Genomic DNA, 17,346 nt, shown 5'->3' with positions numbered 1-17,346 from the left:
GAAAGAAATGTAATGAATTAGGCCTAGTTAAACAGGGGTCATGCAGGTCATGTCCAGAAAGTAGTGTGCTGTGATTCTTCAGACTTTCCCGGTATTGTATTGTTCACCAATCACCATGACGATGGCTAAAATCTCGGGCTAATTGCTTTTGAATTAGGCTAAGAAAGACACCTGCAATAATATGTCGTTAAATGCTGTCAGATGTGTTATGATTACTGTGGCTTGTTGGCTAACAGGTATACGTATATTCGCGTGACATCGGGCTCCGTGCAATGAACGGAGATTTGCAGTACGGATCTCGCACAGGCCGCACCTGGCAGATGTCTGACCCGAATACACACACCATGACTCACGCCGGTACTGACGTTGCGCAACGAATGATACGTCGGCTCCAGCTGTGCAAGATTTCTTCAAAGATCATAGTCAGTTTTATAAATTTCTGTTCAGTCACTTGCGTACGATGTTGCGCCAAACAAAAGTGTCGGTTTATAACGCGGAACTGTGCAGCATACAACGCTGTGCTTCGCGGGAATTTCTAATAATTATTTGACAACGTAATGATGTTGGCAGTAAACTCTTCGTTAACCTGGTGTAGCTCACATCGCGCGGTCGCATTTCTCAAACGCTACGTGATGCAGCTGGGAACGTTTTTTTTTTTTTTTTTTTTTTTTTTTTTTTTTTTTTTTAATCTAACCGGAAATACTGAGGTACACAGAAGGCGAATAAGCATCAGAAGAGTCGCACGGGCTAATAAATATCAATGACGTGAAGTCCTCGCCATAATTCATCGTGAGATGGAGACACTGATGATCTTGCATGGACGACCACAGACAGAATTTCGGTCACACGACACGAACTCTTCGGCGGGTTGGCCGCTGCGAGATCATATTCCAGCTGATTGTGAACTCATCTACCAAAGAAATACAAGGTAGAACCATAGATGATGAAAATGTGGAAAATAAGAGGAAAACGCCAGATGACGTCATAGTACGGCGCAAATAGAACACACGACACAACGGGAGGACTCACCCACGAAGAAGCTCGCAGCACGCCCACGGGCAGCCGGCGCTGTACTGACTGAACCGCGAGCGGCGCGCGCCGACGGCAGCAGGCTGCACCCGCTCGCCACTGATTCACGCACCTTACCGCGAGATATTTTAAGGCGGTGGTGAAGACTGCCGTTAGCTGTGCGCAAACGCCGTGCACACGCCCACGCGATCTCGAACGGCTCCCGGCAAGACCACACGCGATACGCATCCCTAGCCCGACAACGACAATGATACATCGATTGCTAAATTTTCCTTGTTTCACCCTTTGACTATGCTAGTCTATCTACACGGGACAGGAGGAGGAAGCAACCCGTCTTTTTCCGCATGACTTCTCCCATAGGTAAAAGAGCAACTATCCACACGTCCTTCACTGTCTTGGATTTAACGACTGCGGCGTCAGGGTACATTAGCATTTAAAGAAAGACGGGTGGCTTCCCAATATTTTCTCTTTAACGTTACCAACAAGTTGTTAATCACGATACTCCTTCATACCTGCCAACTATTCGCGATATGCGTCAATTAAAACGACAATTTCTATGGATACTGATGTAGATCAACCTCCCAATATCATTCACCATTCCAAGCGGTTAATAATTTCCGTTATTTTGGCTGCAGTATTGCCTCTCTAGCAAGAGGCATATCGATATGCGCATCGGACGATCTAGTACAATGGGAGCTCTTTAATGGCTCTGAGCACTATGGGACTTAACATCTGTGGTCATCAGTCCCCTAGAACTTAGAAATACTTAAACCTAACTAACCTAAGGACATCACACACATCCATGCCCGAGGCAGGATTCGAACCTGCGACCGTAGCGGTCACGCGGTTCCAGACTGAAGCGCCTAGAACCGCACGGCCACACCGGCCGGCGGAACTCTTTACCCGAGTGTGACTCACAATTTCCACCATACTTCTCACAACATGGACTGTGTTCATGGTACGCAGCGGAAGCGAAGATTACTAACACCGACCTGGAATGATAACTAACTGCTTTCTACATCTGATGCTTGCGGAATATTTTACGAGTTTCTTAGATAGACAGTATCAGATGAATGACGAAACATTTTTGTAGAAGGCACAGTGCAGTAGTATCCCAGCCAGTACGAGACTCAGCTGATGCTGCTGGCTGTAACAATTTCACGGAACGGACCCGAGCAGCTTACTGCATGATATAATTCTCTAGAAGGCTGCGCGCGGAGAGAGACCAGTGGGACGCTCAAGGTTTAAATTCAAGGGCTCCTCCAGGTATGAGCTGGAGATAAAAACATAAAAACAGACTTATCAGCTGCAACTACCGAAAAACAGCTACTACCAGGAACTCGCCAGAATGGGTCCTGAATGGCGTCACTGCTTGAGTGCTGGGATGCGACGGTACTTCTACGCTCGACTCATCAAGCTGGAACAGAAGTCCACAAAGATTCACATTCAATTGGGAAAGATTGATAGGAACTGACGATGTCTGTTCAGCCATAATTGCAGACGTCACAGCACTGGCAACTGTTAATACTAGAAGCTGTGATCATGCAATAAATGATCACTGCAGCGAAAATGAAAGAACATAGCTCCCCTCGACGTGATCAGAAGCGAGGCGTTATCTAGCGCTGGGCAAAACTGGGGAAAGAAATTGTCCACGATCCTTTTCCAATTATCATTCTTCTATCAGTAAAACTGATTTTGAGAAAGCAAGGAAGTCCCTGATCAAGCTGGTAAGACATGGATCCGAGCCCTGGTTCTCTCCAGCGCGACTCTACAGTCTTCTGCAGCGCCTCCTAATACGGCAAATGTGTTTAGAATGGTCACATCGCGTTGCCCGTTGGCATTTTGGGTGTTCCACCACCAACATTAGTATCGATACATAACGCGTAATTTTTGTAATACACCATTTAAGAGTTTGCGTGATCTCTGTGTGAGTATTCCCTAAAGTGTTATCTTCTTATTGTCACTTCTACTCCCCATCTACTCCATTTACCTGTCCATTTTTACACTGTTTTTCTCTTTAATAGGCGTAGGAACTGTCTCCCACCAGCGACGTACTTAAATTCGTACTGCCTAGTACGACGTGGCTAGTTGGCTTAGGATGCCAAACTACAAACCCAAACTCCTGGGATTCAAACCTCACACGATGCTGAGTTACTTTTTCTATCACTTACCACTGATTTCACCCCTGACCATATTCTAAGCTGTACCGTTGTTCGGATTCTGCGCTAAATTGTTGGTGCACAGTATAGGTAACTGGAGTAAGAGAGCCATAATTAAAGATTAATCGTCATCAGACGTGCGACATTCGACATTCATTGCTGGATAAGTCCGCCTCTAGAATCCATATGTTACAGTCTTCCGTTTTATGCATCATGTCCGCTACTACATGTTTCCTAACACCGCCTTGCTAGGTCGTCGTCTCGGGATGTTTCTACCTGTTTGAAGCTAAACAACTGCCTGTCACCGTTGGTCTGGCTAAATGTCTCGCCCACTCCCATTTCATTTCCAACACAGTCACAAATAATTACGTATTACACTTCTGAGTGTTCCTTGTTGCACATCTTTGTTTTCCTGAGTCTCTTAGCAACACCCATACGTCTCTCCATTGCTCCCTGAGAAATCCCGATTTTTTAACGGTTTTTGCATTAAATTTCCACGCTTCAACTCCATTTATGTCAAAACCACCCATACACAATGATTCCTTTTCAGATAAATAAGTGGCTCGTTTCTTTTCTTTTTTTTTCTTCAAATTCTGTCCATCCAACTGTCTTCAACTGCCTTAAATGCAAAAACTCACCAACAGCTTCTGGGACTTTAATGTTGAGTTTTACTATTTTCTTATCGATATTTTTAGTCTCATTGTAATTAACTTTCATGTCTACTTTAAAATTTGCTCTATTAAGTTGTTCCGTTCGTTGGGGAAATTTATTCGCACCAGAGGCAGGCAAACAGTACTACGTCATCAGCAAAGCTAAAGAGGTTTGGTTACGTGCCATTAACACTTACTCCTCCTCCGTTTTACGAGCTTAAGGATCCGAAATCATCCTCTACGTCTGCTTCAAAGAAGAGTTTTGGTAGTATGGAATCCCTTGCTTCAGTGTTTAAAGTCTCATCGAATTTAACAGAAGTGGAGCACTAAATTGACATGGCAAGGATGATGAAATTAGATAGGAAGCACACCAGAATTTGCATGTAGCGACTTAACGCAATCATGGAGAAACGAAATCAGGACAGCAATACGGCGATTTGAGCCCACCTCGCCGCGTCTCCACACAGCATATCGCTTGATCTAGGGGCAACACCCCTGCCTTCTGACGTAAATGTGTCGGGTTCGATTCTGCGCGTTGCGTGACACATTATCAACGCGTATCAACACAACAGTCGACTGTTTTCCATGGAGTTTTTGCTTAGGTCCCTTCGGTAAGCAGCCTAGTTATGAAGTATAAATGCCACCTCGAAAAGCTGATATTTCCAAAAGGTATCTGCAACTTAAAATTTTCTTTGAACATATTTCAATAAGATTTTCTAGATAAAAGCCGTCTTCTGTCGAGTCACTGTCACACTGAAACTGCATGGCTTAAAACTTAACAGAGAGATGAAGCATCCCCATGAAATAAAGTAGTCATCCCATGGCGAATTTCTTATAGGCTTATTTCTTTCCTTTGTCAGGGAATGACTCGTATGTCTTGTAACTGGACAATCTCGTAAGTATGTAGTTCTTAAACACCGACATACGAAAACAGTCAGGTAATGTCAGTTCCTCAATTAAACTGCAGTCTTCACAACAGTGGTACGCTGGGAAGATACTTGATGCTGCGGTAAACGCAATTCAGGTTCCAACTTGGGGTGTGCGCTAGTGCAATCGGCCTGTCATGCGGTACAGCCACTAGAGCTATTGCCTACATACTTTTACCGTGAAGTAGTTACTTCTTTAGCACACACGACCAGTTAAGCGCCGCTGCTGTTTCTGAAATTCGCTAAATGCGTTTACAAAATACAAAACTCTTTATTCCTTGAACAACCCTATGTAAGTCCTCACATTAATATAAAGAACACTGATCACGTTGCTGTAAACGAGAATGATACAGATTAATACACGCAATGTACCAATAAGCAGACCGGACACTGCACCTTTCTTCTACGCCTTATTCATTACTTCTTAACACGGAAATTTTACGATTTTTTCGCAGCAGCTTACTACAGTAATGAAAACTTACTCTTATGGACTTTCTGGTATTTTCCATTGTTAAAACCTACTTATTCTCCTCATCAAGACAATAAGAAACAATTTTAGTGTGTAACAGGTGTAAGATTACAGACTCTCCTATTAAGCAACTTGGAAATGGTAACTTAGAAAAGACTTCACGAATGCACTAGCTTTATAAGTAATGACTAAATACGGCGGAGACACTTTTACCTTGCAGATCTATTCGGAAAGTGAAATTTCGAAGGGTAAACCGGCGGCATATGATAAAAGTTATATCCTTTGATTCGACACCGCACCGCCTGAGAACAAAATTCCTCTGCGCAATGCATGTCACGTGCATCGCTTTTAATTAACCTACAAATAATGCAGAGCTCAGTTTCTATATACACTACCTGAAGCATCCAATGGATATGGTCGGATGTCAATGTAACTGCAAACAAGTAAACAACATCGCCGGGTGTGTAAAGGATTAGAAGTGCAATTCTCTGTGAAGGGTAGAACGGCTACCATAGTGCATAAGTGTTGGTCATGTTTAGTGTTGTTACCAGGTTCCGGTAGAATATACAGGGTGTTACAAAAAGGTACGGCCAAACTTTCAGGAAACATTCCTGACACACAAAGAAAGAAATTATGTAATGTGGGCATGTGTCCGGAAACGCTTACTTTCCATGTTAGAGCTCATTTTATTACTTCTCTTCAAATCACATTAATCATGGAATGGAAGCACACAGCAACAGAACGTACCAGCGTGACTTCAAACACTTTGTTACAGGAAATGTTCAAAACGCCCTCCGTTAGCGAGGATACATGCATCCACCCTCCGTCGCATGGAATCCCTGATGCGCTGATGCAGCCCTGGAGAATGGCGTATTGTATCACAGCCGTCCTCAACATGAGCACGAAGAGTCTCTACATTTGGTACCGGGGTTGCGTAGACAAGAGCTTTCAAATGCCCCCATAAATGAAAGTCAAGAGGGTTGAGGTCAGGAGAGCGTGGAGGCCATGGAATTGGTCCGCCTCTACCAATCCATCGGTCACCGAATCTGTTGTTGAGAAGCGTACGAACACTTCGACTGAAATGTGCAGGAGCTCCATCGTGCATGAACCACATGTTGTGTCGTACTTGTAAAGGCACATGTTCTAGCAGGACAGGTAGAGTATCCCGTATGAAATCATGATAACGTGCTCCTTTGAGCGTAGGTGGAAGTACATGGGGCCCAGTCAAGACATCATCAACAATGCCTGCCCAAACGTTCACAGAAAATCTGTGTTGATGACGTGATTGCACAATTGCGTGCGGATTCTCGTCAGCCCACACATGTTGATTGTGAAAATTTACAATTTGATCACGTTGGAATGAAGCCTCAACGCAAAGAGAACATTTGTACTGAAATGAGGACTGGCATATTGTTGGATGAACCATTCGCAGAAGTGTACCCGTGGAGGCCAATCAGCTGCTGATAGTGCCTGCACACGCTGTACATGGTACGGAAACAACTGGTTCTCCCGTAGCACTCTCCATACAGTTACGTGGTCAACGTTACCTTGTACAGCAGCAACTTCTCTGACGCTGATATTAGGGTTATCGTCAACTGCACGAAGAATTGCCTCGTCCATTGCAGGTATCCTCGTCGTTATAGGTCTTTCCCAGTCGCGAGTCATAGGCTAGAATGTTCCGTGCTCCCTAAGACTCCGATCAATTGCTTCGAACGTCTTCCCGTCGGGACACCTTCGTTCTGGAAATCTGTCACGATACAAACGTACCGCGCCACGGCTATTGCCCTGTGCTAACCCATACATCAAATGGGCATCTGCCAACTCTGCATTTGTAAACATTGCACTGACTGCAAAACCACGTTCGTGATAAACACTAACCTGTTGATGCTACGTACTGATGTGCTTGATACTAGTACTGTAGAGCAATGAGTCGCATGTCAGCACAAGCACCGAAGTCAACTTTACCTTCCTTCAATTGGGCCAACTGGCGGTGAATCGACGCAGTACGGTACATACTGACGAAACTAAAATGAGTTCTAACATGGAAATTATGCGTTTCCGGACACATGTCCACATAACAGCTTTTCTTTATTTGTGTGTGAGGAATGTTTCCTGAAAGTTTGGCCGTACCTTTTTGTAACACCCTGTATAAGGGGTGTGAACAGCGTTAGATGTTATCACTGTCAAGGACACGGAGATGCCGCGTACTCGTGTTAGTGTGGTATCAGCACCTGACGCACTTTGAAAGAGACCTCACTGCAGGTTTTCATTTGGCCGGCTGGCAGAATTGTGCAACATCCACGTTTGTGGGGCATTCAGATAAGGCAATAGCCCGATGTTGGACTGCAAGGGAACCTGATGTCAGGCACACACATTGTCATGTTTCTGGTTGATCAAGTTTGACCATTACGAGGGACGATCGCCGTATTGGGCACCAAGCACATCGTAGTGACCCCTTCACTTCTGCGCCTGGCAAGTAATGGACTCCCTGCAACATCGGTCGGGGCTAGCAAAGCCATACTAAGGGAATTAATGTCGCATGTGTAGGCTGCCACTAATACCACGATACAAACGGCTGCTTTTGAAGTGAGATTTTGACCGGGAAGCACGAAATAGTGAATGGTGTCGCAATGTGTTCAGCGATGAAAAGCGGTTCTGTACTACTGCGGATGACTATCGTCGGCGAACATACAGCAACCTAGAGAGAGGTGCCGTTCTTCCAGTGTTTTGGAATGGCAAAGCGGTGCGGGGAACCATCAGGCAAGACTCGAGTCATGGCTGGTAGTGAGAGTCATGGCTGGTAGTGACTGAGGGAACTTTGACGGCACAGCGATACGTTACGTTACGTTACGGTACGCCACGGACATCCTGCATCCTCATGTGTTTCCTCCCACGCGACAGAATCGTAGTGCCATTTTTTAGCAGGACAATGATTTTCCACACGCGGTAAGGAACTATGAACTGTCTGCATGATGATGAGGCACTCCCAGGCCAGATCTGTATCCGACAGAACATGTGTGGGACCAATTGTAACGCCAACTCCGTCCCAGTGCCAGAATCAAGGACGAGGTACAAAAGTTGTGGGCCAGCTTGCCTAAAGAGACGATAACGATAATAATAATAATAATAATAATAATAATAATTTCCTGTGTATCAATGGCTTGGTGCAAGTCTTTCAGTTGGACGCCACTTACGGGACCTGCATGTCCCTAACTTACCCCTGTTATCCAATCGGGGAAAGGAGGCCTACTGTTAACATGGAATCCAAACCATCTGTCCTTTCTGTCGACTCCTCACAAAAAGAGATGATACAACGGTTTACCAAATGAACCAGTGCAGACATTTAGGTCAGGGGGAGTGCAACTTCATACTGACAAGTTGGATCATACTGCCAAGTTCTTAGTAAATTTGACTCTATTTTGTAATAACTGAAGTAACATCACGTACCCTTCAAATTTTGAAGTTTCTTTTCTCTTCCTCCTCCCCTTTCGGGTGTTTAACTTTTCGCGGTAGGCAACGTAACTGTAGTTACAAGGTACCTCTGGCGGCGGAAAATTTGTTCGCGGCTATTTGCGTTTCTCATACAAATTGCAGCGATTGTAAAAATCTATTTGTAATAGCATATTTTTTGTAATGAGTCACTATATTGTTGGAAATGAGCTCGCTGGCAGTGAAGTGCGAGTTCGGTTTTACACTAACGGGGAAACAAATCGGGCGTCAGCGGATTATTTCTGTATTCGTCTGCAGTGATCTGGATAAAGCTCGGAAGAGTAAATAACTCAGAACGGGCTGTGCACGAAATGCATCCGGCTCCTCGCGCTACTGTCTCCGTGGTGAATTTGGCAGAACTTTCAATGTAAAAACGTGGCAAGGTTGGGTTTCCTACCACTTCCATATTGGTTCGATCGATATCTTATCAAAACACATAGTCATAACTTGGAATTGTTTTTTAATGTTTGGATACATGTGAGATTTTGGATTAAGTTCTGATCTCAAATTATGAACAAAGAATCACAGAAGTTGTCAAAGATGTCACAACCGCTATATCATTCTTCATCACGTACGAGTTCATTTCTATTCATTTATTTTCTTCAAACACCTAAGACGTCCAATCACGAATTCAGGCGCCTCTTGGATCGTAATATCCCATAATCACGAAGACGGAAAAATTAACAGAATTTTTGAGTCAAATAAAAGCGTACAGGTAACTGTTCTTCCACCGCACTATTTATGGGAAATACAGAAAGAAGGAACTCATTCTGTAGCTACTCAACAACAATTTGTAAATTCGGTAAATATGGGTATTATGTAGTACACTCATGAATATCCTGATAACAGTTTGTGTAGGAAAAAAACAAAAAAAACACTTTCTTTGTAGCATTTAATTTTACACGGATCGCTTGTGTTCTGAATATTAATAGTTAAATGTGAGCAGCAGATAATCATGCTAGAAGAATGGGAGATGAACTGAATTAATTTCATCTGCAAATCACGGAGAACTGCACAGCAGAAAATGTTATTCTTTGTTTACAAACCACTTAAAATAAACTAGTTCGTTCACAGATAACTGGTAAACTAATCTTCTCATAATCCTTGCAAGACCAGTATTCTAGGGAGCACTAGTGTATTCCTCAGTTGACATTTTCGGAGTTCACTGTCTTCATGAAAAATGTGCTCGAGGTAGGCCACTGTATTGAAACTTTAAATACCTTCTCTACAGCGCTTTTGTTACTGTTGTTAGTATCCCACGGGACATAGCAAATGGTTAAACAAACGGTCCTATCACGATAGTAATAGCCTGTTAAAATATTAGAAGAGTCCATCTTTGGATACCACATGTCCTCTTGCGCGCTCCAGTAGACTTGTCAACTGTAGCTACCGAAGTACGATCATATTTCGTCGGGACGCTCGCAGCGTGCCAAGTGAAATGGAAAAATAACAGCCTGATGGCGAAACGCGCGGAGGTTCTTAAAAGTGACGTAAGGGCGCCACTCGGCACTGCTGGCTGTGATCCCGGCGACGCCGGAGGCAGCAGCTCTGCTGGCGGGACCGGCGACCGATGGTCGCACACAAAGCAGAGCCCCGAACAGCCCTCTAGGGGTTTCCATACATGGCCTAATGCAGTGATTCCCAACTTTCTGAGGCCGCTCATACTTGAGTGCAATCAGATATTAGCTGGTGCACACCCCCCCCCCCTAAACATTATCAACATTAGCGTCAAAATAAACTTTAAGACAAAAAATAAATTTCTCTGAACACTTTTATTTTTGAAATGACGAAAGGTAAATGGCATTCAGTAGTTATATGTGTCTTAGTAGCCCATGATTAGTAGCTAATGATTCAATGAGATAATTGGTGCTGATTCATTCTAAAAAGTTTTTTTAACACAGTGCTGTAGGAATTTTCGGTGAACAGCGAGCACTACCTGCAACTCTTTCCCACAAAAGAAAGTTATCTATCACACTAAGCGCAGACACTTGTCACAAAACATGCTTCCTTTCCCTAGCAGCACTTCCTTCACCCACATTCAGCACCCCCGTTTAACATCGACGAAGTTACAACGTGTGCACTATATGTTTATGAATCACTTGACTGCTGGAATCCTTCCTTCAGAAATTGGAAGATTTCCGGCTATCAATATTTTGTCTTTGACTAATGTCACTGTCTGTGTGTAGCGTGTGGACTGTGTGTGTGAGGAAGATGTTTATACATTTGCTTTACAAGCTTGAACCTCCACCACAGTGTGTCAGGCATTAATGCTAGGATTTGAAAGAAAAAAAAGTAATTATTGGTAACTTATGTAAACGGTAACACATTCTTACAAAACAGTGATAACAGTAATGGTCTTTTAAAAAATTTCATTTCGTGACTGAAACACCATAAATGGAATCCTTTTGTTTTTATCCCTCAGATAATTTCATAGGTTGCGAACCCTTGGTCTAATGGGACTCGAAGCGCATATTGCGCTGCTGGGATATGCAAGGTCCTGTGGTTTGTTGATGGCGATTAAGCATGCATAGACAGCATTTACAACTGCCATTGTTGCAAATTTTCACCATTTGATACTTGATGGGGAGGGGAGAACAGCTTATAAGCGTACGTATCAGGTGTCGCAGTTATTCATTCAAATTAATACCGGGGACTGAGAACGGGGGAGTGCGTTTGGAGTACAGTACCACCACACGGTCGCTGGTTTATGAAGTTAGAGCCTCTGTCCTAGCCTCAGACTAGCGAACGACAACGTGCGGCATACAATGTGCAAGTTTCTACAGAACAAAATCCATTAACTACAAAAGCCTGTGTTCATCTAGAACGGTTCAACGTCGTGCTATGCAAATAGGCCATGAGTTATTTGACCCCCATGATCTCCTTCCTGTCTCAACAGACAACGATATTTCGCACTCCTCGACAGCAAGTTACCAAACCCAAACGTGCTGCAGTATGTGTCTCTGTGTACCAGATGAGTAACGTAGTTCCGATAAGGCAATGTGGTGTTGCAAGAGCCGTCTGGCAGCCACGTTCGGGAACCCATAGATGGGGTAAGGTGGCGCCACGGGTTGGGCGCCGCGGTTACCCGACGCCTCTTGTCTCGATTTCATCACTGTGAACATACAAGGTAGTTCGTATATCAAACCATAACTGGATCAGAAGAGGACTCCACCACAGTAATTTCTATCGTACTACTGCCGTTCGGTATACACCAAGAGTCTTTAGAACGTGCAGTCAGCATCTTGTTCTACACACAGTGATGTCAGTTGGTCGCACATTCGAGCAGCTCATGTAATACAACAGTTGCCTGTATCATATTAAACGACTGTCTCTGGTAGTTTTTCAAACTAATTTACCTCGGCTAACACAAAACTATGGCGGACCGGGATTGTAACCAGAATTTCTTGCTTTCCTGTGGTCTAATGGATAAGGCATCGGTCTCCTAAATCTGGGAGTGTGGGTTCGAGTCCCACCAGGAGTACGAAAATTTTTAATTTGAAAACAGATATGATCTGAAAGCACTCTTCGTAACTAACGCATTCGACTGCTTGCAAGTTTAATAAAGGTTCGAGCAGCCGCCTTAATCATTAGGCTAGCTGAGCGTGCCTGCAGACCTGGTTCAAACTCTCAGTGGCAGTGCTGTGAATGTTCCGTGGCATCACAATCTGCGCTCTAATTTGTGTGTGTGTGTGTGTGTGTGTGTGTGTGTGTGTGTGTGTGTGTGTGTGTGTGTGTGTGGGTGGGTGGGTGTGTGTAGGGGTATGATTTCTCTACCTCCCGTGTTAGAGAGATCCAACAGTTTTGGAATAAAATGTATATAGGGACGCTCTCAACGGATCAGGCCCAGTGGTGTGCCAAAAATGCTATGGACGTGACACATGGAATGGAATGTGAGTACAGCCGGCGCAATGAATAATGGTAACAATTTCACAATTCCATTTCTTTTCCTATATGCTCGCTTATTTCGCATTTCAGTGTTACAGCTGTAATAGTTTGGCATGTTATCAAGGGAAAACTGACAGAAGAAGCGATGATGATGGTTGTGATGGTTTGTGGAGGCGCTCAACATCGTGGTCATCAGTGCCCATACAAGTTCCAAATCTTTCCATTTCCAGTCTCGGCACTTCCCGAATGATGATGAGATGATGATGACAACACAAACACCCAGTCGGCGGAGAAAATCCCCGATCCGGCCGGGAATCGAGCCCGGGACCCAGTGATCCAGAGTCAACAACGCTAACCACTAGTCCACGAGCCGCGGACATTGAATAAATGACGAGATACTACAGCACACTAATCTTGCTTCCTTTTTCATCCTGCTCCGCACTTTTTTCCCCTTTCTTTTGCTTTTTGTCTTGTACTGAGATCAAATCAACGCCTGCTTACGAAAGAAAGTAGCTACAGACAGGGGTACGTTAAGCTAAAAAATTGTGACCATCATACACTTCCTTATTTCTTACACATCTTGAAAGTTGTATAAACTATAGACCAACAAGATGATTCGGAAAACATACTAATTATTAAACTGGATATTACTACAGGTCACGTACTTACAAGCATAACGGTAGTCCTCCTAACAAAGTATAAGCTGCCCATAATACATATAATAAATTTTATGTGGACACAAATACACCAACAGTTGTAATACATTCCCAACGCTACTGACCATATCACTGTGTTTCAGGAGACGTGCTTTGTGAGACATATAATCGAAGTGCCGGCAGTCAGCATCTGAACAGCAGTTGAAATATACTATGTTCCCAGAATTCTTTTTTTCATTTCTTATTGTTCGTTTTCTCGTCAAACATTTAGAGGCTTCACAACGAATAACCCGGAAAGCATAAAACAAGTTTTATCGTATATTAATTCATCGTTTTTCAAATTGTAGTAAATGACATTTGACGATTTACTGTTTGGCTGCAGGTTAAATACTTTAGTATGGTGATGAGGGAACTGTGCGACTGCAGCGTAACGCACACTTATAAACGTACGCGACTGTTCTCGGGAAGATTTAGTTTACAATGCGCGGATAGATAATCTGATGATGCAACAACAAACATGGAGGCACACAGAGCGTTTTAAAATTACGTTGTAAGAGTGTAGTGCACTGGCGACGCACCAATACAGCCTCTCTAGCGCTGCATGCAGTCGGCAGCGATACTCACGTCTTGAACCATTGCCGTTCTTTTTTGCCAGGTAAGGTTTCGGACCAAAGTGTCTTCTGGGAAACTCTGCCATTTTGACAAATTAATTCCTCACTATGCCATTGGAAAGTAGATCACTAAATGGACAGCCGTTAACGACACCAGAACCAGGAAAACGTCTCTGGACTTAAAAGGTCGGAAATTAAACGTCATTATCCACTTGAAACGATAAGATACTGTTTCTCATGCCAGTACTTATCAGTTATTTGGGATTCGCCGTCTCTTCTCTTGACCTTCAGCTCTTAGCCCCTAACCGGCAATAAACAGAACGAACGACGACTATGACCATTGTTCCCCGACTGGCGCTTCGATTATTTTGCGCCAGAAGTATGTACTCGCCCAGTGCAGGAGTCGTTAACGACTCCTTTGATATGTAGTTTCAGTTTCTGTGCCATAAAACTTACAAACATCTGCGAGTCAGTTTAGCTGCACAGATGTTCACCACGATATACTAACTATGGCTCCCATTTCTCTAGTCTAGAGTGGCACTACCTGAGGGCGGTGAAGCTTGCTGCATTCTTCTCCGCTACGCCAATTCTAAAAAAAGTTGGTGGTTTGAGAAGGGTTATTTGTTTCACTAAATTTCAGAGCACAGATTAAAACCTAAGCAAAATATCACACACACACACGCACGCACGAGGGCCCGGGGGTGGGGGGTAAACCGGGATATCTGTCCCGGGCGGCAATTTCAGGGGGCGCCAAATTCATATTCTTGAAGGGAAAAAACCTTGTTTCACAAAGCGCCTAACATCCAGCGCACACTGGTCTATCGATTATTCATATGATTTTGAAACGCGTCCAGCTGGTTTTTGAATATTTTTTAGTAAATTCTAAGTTGATTTCTGAACGAGTCGTAAGTTGGTTTTTGAATGCGTTCATAGTGTACAGTCATAAGTTGAGTGGTGCATGTGATGTGATGTGATGTGTCAGCCAGGGGAAGCCCCGTCGCATCTAGAAGTAAAATACTTTCCCGCATGGAACGGGACTATAGGAAATGAGTAGAATAAACCCAAACGGACAAATGCCAATCGCTGTTTTTTATGTGGTTGATTGGGTGTGATAATGATCAGCATTGTTATAATTACTAGCGAAGTCCACAGATTCGGAATACCAGAGTGGAAAAAAACGACTAACAGGAATAACAGGTATGAAAGATTACATATTATCTTCTCGGTGTATCCAAGAAAATGAAATTTTGACAGAAAATGTTTGCCAGAATAAACGCGGCATAACTGAATCTATGATTCTGGCAGCGTTAGGGAAGTTAACTGGGGGAAAAAGTTTTCACAATGGCAGGAACAGTTATAGAATTAGTGACGACAAGATTGACTGTTAGAACGAATGAGGAGAAGAAACGGGGACATCACACAAATTATATGGTAGAATATGACGATTCCAAATTTATATAAAAATTTCATACTAACACTTTTCGATCTCATGCTTGAGAAACTAGGTCGTATGAATGAAACGTGAAACTATTTCCTAACATAAAACTTTTTGCTTGTAGTAGGCCCAACATGCATTTGATATTGGTATTTCGTGAATTATGTTGTTTCGTGTTATTTATGTAAATGAGATACATAAAAATGACCATTTGTGCCAAAACAGATTCGCTTACTTGGCTTGTGTTACAACTGGTGCAATATTTGAAAGGCTTATTCCGTTTTATTTAGCAGACAGTGACAAAATAGACGTAGGGCACGGCCGACTTCCTTCCCCATCCTTCCCTAATCCGATGAGACCGATGACCACGCTGTCTGGTCTCCTTCCCCAAAACCAACCAACCAAATCGAGAAACCTCACCATTATTGGATACTATTCGCATCATCAGATTTTTCAATATTATACAACGACATTTTGATTTATCAAGTAACAAAACGTTCGATGAACTTTGATGAAGTAATAGATTCTTTCGCAGAAAGAAAAGCACGCCGTGTAGCAAGATTAGAGAGAAAAACATGCTGGGACCGAAGGGTTGAAGAAATGTGCACTGTCTTGCTTGACTCTTGTCTTTACAGGTTTTATTTTCTCTGTACTTAATTTTATGTCGCACAAAAGAGAAAGGAGTTCTTATTCTCTCGGTCACAAATAATCCCACCCAGTATCAATTGTGAGCTTCCCCCCCCCCCCCCCTCCTAAAGGGGGATAGTATATCAAACCGGCCTACCCGACTGGGAGTAGGAGAGGCACCACAGGACATTTTGATTTCCACTGTCCTTAATACAGATTTGAAGGCTTGCATTACAAAAACATAGATGTTTGAATTCCACAGAGCGAAATAGAGTGACGTACGATAGAAGAATGCTGTGGGAACAGGAGTGACACTTCGCTTTGGGACACGTAAGACCGAAAAACATTCTTACATTTCCTCTAAAGCATATGTATTATATGTCAAACCATTTAGAAAGATGTGCGCTACAAAATGAAGATATGTTTGAAAAATCTGTTTTCCTAAATTTTTGGCATTGTATCACACACACACACACACACACACACACACAGCGTTTCGTTTCTAAATACATGGATATGTCTTCCAGACTTCACTACGAAAACCTCTAATAGCTCAATTACTTTTTTTATTGTCAAAACCTACAATCAGCATTAGTTGTTTGCCGCTTCTGCATTCCACAGAAATTACATTTCTCTTTATTCGTCAAACTGTTCACCCTCGCCACATTCTGTGAAAGATCTTTCACGGTTCAGATAAGTGAACCATGTTGTTTGTACACAATAGTCGACAATGTCGGTCAAACCACAGTGAGGCACTGGTAGAGAAACATCAAAATTTGCGTCTCCATTGAATCAACCGATATTTCAAACGGTTTTGTATGTACATAACAAAACTCTACATAGCTCCATAATTTCCATGTTGAACGAAGCAACAGCAAACATGTAATTCACCCGCTATACCACTATCTCTATATACTATCAATGTCAAACGTACTATCATCAGCGCATCGGCTTTTTACGTCGAGGTTACAGCGTCAGTGCGTGTAAAGTCCTCTGTAGTGAAAGCTGACTGCGACGACGGGCAGGTGGCGATGGCAATGGCAATGAAACGTTAACCCGAAAATAATAACCAGTACCGATCGTCAAGTGGTGAACAGAAGAAGAACTGTAACAGTTTTACAAATGAACCAATGCATCTCTGCACCTATGCAGAATCGCACAGGATGAACAAAACAATAACGGCCAACAGAGCTATTATCTCCACACACGTCATGAGAACTGTCACGAAACCTGATCAGACGAGTGGGACGTTTTAATCACTTATCGATCTGGATTCATAAAAGGCAAAAACTCTGTGTCAAGGACTTCCTAATGAGGGAACAGAAACCCAGCAACAGTTCTAATCGGGAAGAAACCGCGAATCAAACGCCGGTACTCATTTTCAATTTATTCACACGCCGTGCATCAATA

General features: G+C 43.3%; 1 protein-coding gene across 1 annotated transcript in view; it reads right to left on the bottom strand.

The window, feature by feature from the left end:
- The window catches only part of LOC124599264 (adenylyl cyclase-associated protein 1), a 183,359-nt gene that overhangs the window by 59,787 nt on the left and 106,226 nt on the right, over positions 1–17,346 (bottom strand). The window lies entirely within an intron of this gene.

This window comes from Schistocerca americana, chromosome 1 (assembly GCF_021461395.2).
Source record: "Schistocerca americana isolate TAMUIC-IGC-003095 chromosome 1, iqSchAmer2.1, whole genome shotgun sequence".
In the NCBI taxonomy this organism is placed as follows: domain Eukaryota; kingdom Metazoa; phylum Arthropoda; class Insecta; order Orthoptera; family Acrididae; genus Schistocerca; species Schistocerca americana.
This window is presented reverse-complemented; position numbering and strand designations above follow the sequence as displayed.